This window comes from Arvicola amphibius, chromosome 3, assembly GCF_903992535.2.
Source record: "Arvicola amphibius chromosome 3, mArvAmp1.2, whole genome shotgun sequence".
Classification (NCBI taxonomy): domain Eukaryota; kingdom Metazoa; phylum Chordata; class Mammalia; order Rodentia; family Cricetidae; genus Arvicola; species Arvicola amphibius.
This window is the reverse complement of record NC_052049.1, coordinates 88,616,021-88,620,574: the sequence shown is the minus strand read 5'-3', so window position 1 is coordinate 88,620,574 and position 4,554 is coordinate 88,616,021. Positions and strand designations below refer to the sequence as shown.

The 4,554-nt window shown below is 43.4% G+C and overlaps 1 protein-coding gene across 3 annotated transcripts in view; it reads left to right on the top strand.

The window, feature by feature from the left end:
- Window positions 1–4,554, top strand: part of LOC119808763 (olfactory receptor 18) — a 94,438-nt gene that overhangs the window by 5,048 nt on the left and 84,836 nt on the right. The gene's annotated exons all lie outside the window — the stretch shown is intronic.

Genomic DNA, 4,554 nt, shown 5'->3' with positions numbered 1-4,554 from the left:
GAGTATTGACTTTTTAAGTGCTGTTTATTTTGTAACTTTTTCTATGGTGATTTACTTATTCTGTTATGTGTGACACTTGATTATTGCATATAATATAAAAATGTTGCATTATAGGTATGAATCAAAACCACAGTGCATGATCCTTGTATATAGGTGCTTTAAATGGAACGATTAAATTCATCTGTCAAAAGACAGACATGGACTGAAAGATAACTTATGAAAGGCACTTAGCATCAAGCCTGACAATTTGAGTTTGCTTCCCATAAAACACAGAATAGAAAGAAAGAACTGACTCCTGCAGGTTATCCTCTGTCTTCTCCATTTGTGACACATGAGCATACAAATACACAAAATAAATAAATGTAAAAATAAAAGGCATAAGCCCCCGCAAACCTGCAAGCAGGTGAGATACCTGCCTTCAGTCCACCCCCACCACTGCTACCCACCAGAGGTTGTCTCACCAAGATTTACTCTGATGCCCAACCCCAAGAACCTGAGCATGCTCCCTGTTGCCAACCCTTCCCCACAACCCAGCAGACTACACAGACACAGGTGCAAACCACACCAGTTGGTAAAACAGCAGACAACATAGACACAGGTGCAAACCACAACAGTTGGAAGAACCAGCACAGGCAAAACCCACATCAATTGGAAAAAAAGATGTGTAAACACCGGTGTAAGAATGCATTCAACCCAGTTGTATGGCTGGGGCAGACTGAGAGGCTACTGGCAGTGGCACCAGGATTTATCTCTTCAGCATGTACTGGCTTTTGGGGATCCTATTCTCTTTGGATGTATACCTTGCTCAGCCTAGATGTAGTAGGGAGGGCCTTGAATTTTCCCCAAAGCAATGTGCATTACCTGCTCTTGGGATTAGATGGGGGTCCGGTGGGATGGTGTGTGGAGGGAAGGGGAGGAGAAGAGGGAATGGGAATTTGGATTGGTATTTTTTTTAATCTAAATAAAAAGAGGGTACATCCAACAACCAAAGGAGCAAGCAATATGATATTACCAGAACCCATGATCCTATAACAGCAAAACCTGAACATTCTGATGCAGCTGAAACACAAGAAAACAAACTTAAAAATTATTTTATGAAGATGATAGAAGCTCTTAAAGAGGAAACGAAAAAAATCCCTTGAAGTTGAGAAAAAAAAGCAAAAATGAAAGAATAAATTTCTTAAAGCAAAGAAAGCCTAGAAAAAAACAGGTGAAGGAAAACAGTTCAAGACTTGAAAACTGAAGTAGAAACAATAAAATGCAAATTGAGGGAATTCTGGAAATGGAAAATCTGGGAAAGTGTACAGGAACTACAGATAGAAGCATCATCGATAGAACACAGGAAGAAATGGAAGAGAGAATCTTAGGTATTGAGGATAGGATAGAGAAAGTAGATTCATTAGTCAAAAGAAAATGTTAAATCCAATAAATTCCTAACACAAAACATCCAGCAAATGTGGGACACCATGAAAAGACAAAACTTAAGAATAATAGGGATAGAAGGGAAAGAATCCCAGCTCAAAGGCACAAAACCATATTCAACAAAGAAGTTCAACATATTCAATCAACAAAATAGAAGAAAACTTTTTCAACCTAAAGAAGGACATGCCTATAAAGATACAAGAAGCTTACAGAACAGCAAATAGGTTGGACCAAAGAAAAAGTCTTGCCACATAATAAAACACAGAATAAGTAATTTTAAGAGCTGCAAAGGAAAAAGGTCAAGTAACAAATCAGACTTATCAGAATTGTACCTGACTTCTCAATGGAGACTCTAAAAACCAGAAGATCCTAGACAGGTGTCTTACAGACACCAAGTGACCATGGATACCAACCCAGACTACTATACCCAGCAACACAGACATTGAAAACAAGATATTTCATGACAAAACCAAATTTAAATAATACCTATTCGTAAATCCAGTACTACAGAAAGAACTAGATGGAAAACCCAAACCCAAGTTACATACATGAAAACACAGATAATAGATATTCTCACCACAGCAAAACCCAAAGAAGAGAAATATATCACCACTACTAAAACCAAAAAAAAAAAAAAAAAATTAATAGGAATTAACAATCATTCGTCAATAACATCTCATAAATATCAATGGATTCAATTCACCAGTAAACAGACAGCCTAATAGAATGGATATGAAAACAGAATCTAGTTCATTGCTCTGATGAGGGTCTCTGTATCTCCATCTGTTGCTGGATGAAGATTCTATGGTGATATTCAAGATAATCATCGGTGTGATAGTGGGGCTAGTACAGTTCAGGCACCCTCTCCTCTGTTGCCCAAGGACCTAGTTGGGGACATCCCATGGACACCTGGGATCCCCTCTAGAGCCAAGTGTCTTGCCAACCCTAAAATGGCTCCCTTAATATAGATATCTTCTTCCCTGCTCTTATATCCGTCCATCCTCCATCTCCACCCTCCCATTCCTGTAACATGAGGGCTGGCCTGTTGGGGTTTCTGTCCTACCCAGTACCCCACAGCTGGAAAACCCCAAAGAAAATCACACAGAGATCTCCATAAGTTATAAAACTGATTGGCCCATTAGCTCAGTCTTCTTATTAGCTCTTGTAGCTTATACTAACCAATTATTATCTATGTTAGCCACACGGTACCTTTCTCTCGGTACCTTTTAGTTGGGCAGGTTACATCTTGCTTCTCGGTGGTCTGGGGTGGAATGGGAGGAATGGGTTTCCTCTTTCCTAGAATTCTCCTGTTCTCTTTTTCCACCTCTACTTCCTGTCTGGTTTTACCACCTATACTTTCTGCCTGGCCAATCAGCATTCATCTAAAACATGATTGACAGAATACAGACAATTCTCCCGCACCACATTCCCACAAGCTCTCCCCAGTCTTTTCCTTCTCCCGTCCCTCTCCCCCTCTTCCCTTCCCTCACCCTCACCCCCATGCTCCCAACTTTTGCCTGGCAATTTTGTTTGCTTTCAATTTCCAGGAGGATCTATATATGTTTTTCTTTGGGTTCACCTTGTTATTTGGCTTCTCTAGGCTTGTGAACTGAGCTCCCAAGGTACAGTTGAAGGACAGAAGGAGGGAGAGACGATCAAGGAAGTCAGGACCGCGGGTGAGGGGTTGTTCCACCCACTGAAGCAGTGTGCCTGATCTAATGGGAGCTCACCAAGTCCAGCTGGACAGGGACTGAATGAGCATGTGATCAAACCAGACTCTCTGATTGTGGCTGACAATGGGGGCTGACTGAGAAGCCATTGATAAAGGCACTGGGACTTGTTTTTACTGCATGTTTTGGCTTTTTGGGACCCTAGTCTATTTGTATGCACAGCTTCCTAGGCCTGGATGTAGTGGGGAGGGCCTTGGACTTCCCATAGGGCAGGGTTCCCTGCCATCTCTCAAGCAGAGAGGGGGAGGGAGAAAAGTGAGTGGGGGAGCGAGGGAGGAATGGGAGGAGGGGAGAAAGTGTAAATTTTTGAATGGAAAAATAATAAAAAAGAAAACAGAATCCATCCTTCTTCCATACATCCTTGCTGCATACAAGAAACAAGAGCTAGCTCCAGGACAGGCTCTAGAAGCTACAGGGAAACCCTGTTTCGATAAACAAACAAACAAACAAACAAAAAAAAAAAAAAAAAAAAAAAAGAAACACATCTCGACTGAGAAGATCCATCCAGAGTGGTGAGTGTGTGGCTGCCTGGCTGGCTGGTCCCGGAAGCGGGGTACAGGCCCTTTCTAATTCCCTAAATGTTTCTGGCCATCCAGCATGGCGTCTCCCTGGCTTCTGGCTTCCTTTATTTACCCCATCCCATCTTGCCCCCAAGCACTCCTTTCCATCTGCATAGTCCTTGGATCCCCCAACTCAGTCTGCTTCAGGGATGAGGGTCTGGGGACCCATTGGTGAGTGCTCCTGATCCAGGGGCTTCTTTGTTCCACACCACCCCGAACCCCCAAGCCCGCCCTTTTGTCTACAAGGTCCTTGGCCCAGCAAGAGGCTCTGCTTCTGTACTGAGGAGATCCATCTGGAATGGTGAGTGTGTTGTCGCCTGGCTGGCTGGTCCCGGGAACAGAGTGCTGGCCCTCTCCAATTCCCTAAATGTTTCTGGCCATCCAGCCCCAGCGGGTGTCTCCCTGGCTACTGGCTTCCTTTATTTACCCCATCGCATCTTGCCCCCAAGCACTCTTTCATCTGTGGTGTCCTTAGATCCACCAGCACAGCCTGCTTCAGGGCAGAGGAGAGCTGAGAGCCAGCTCCAGACCTGAGGGGACCTAGAGAGGGCAGACCAAGAAAAACCCCTAAGTACACAGTAAGCCACAGCAAAGATTGGGCCAAGATACCAAGACTCTTCTGGCCGCATTTGAAGGAAAAGACGGGCAGGCGCCAATGCAAGAATTCCTCCAATAACCTGAAAAGCAACATGATAACACCAGAATCCAGCAAACATGCAACAGGAAGACTTGAACACCCTAACCCCGAAGAAGTAGAAAAAAATGACTTTAAATGTAACCTTATGAAAATGATCAAGACCCTTAAACAGGAAGTGAAAAACTCCCTTAAAGAAATGGAAGAG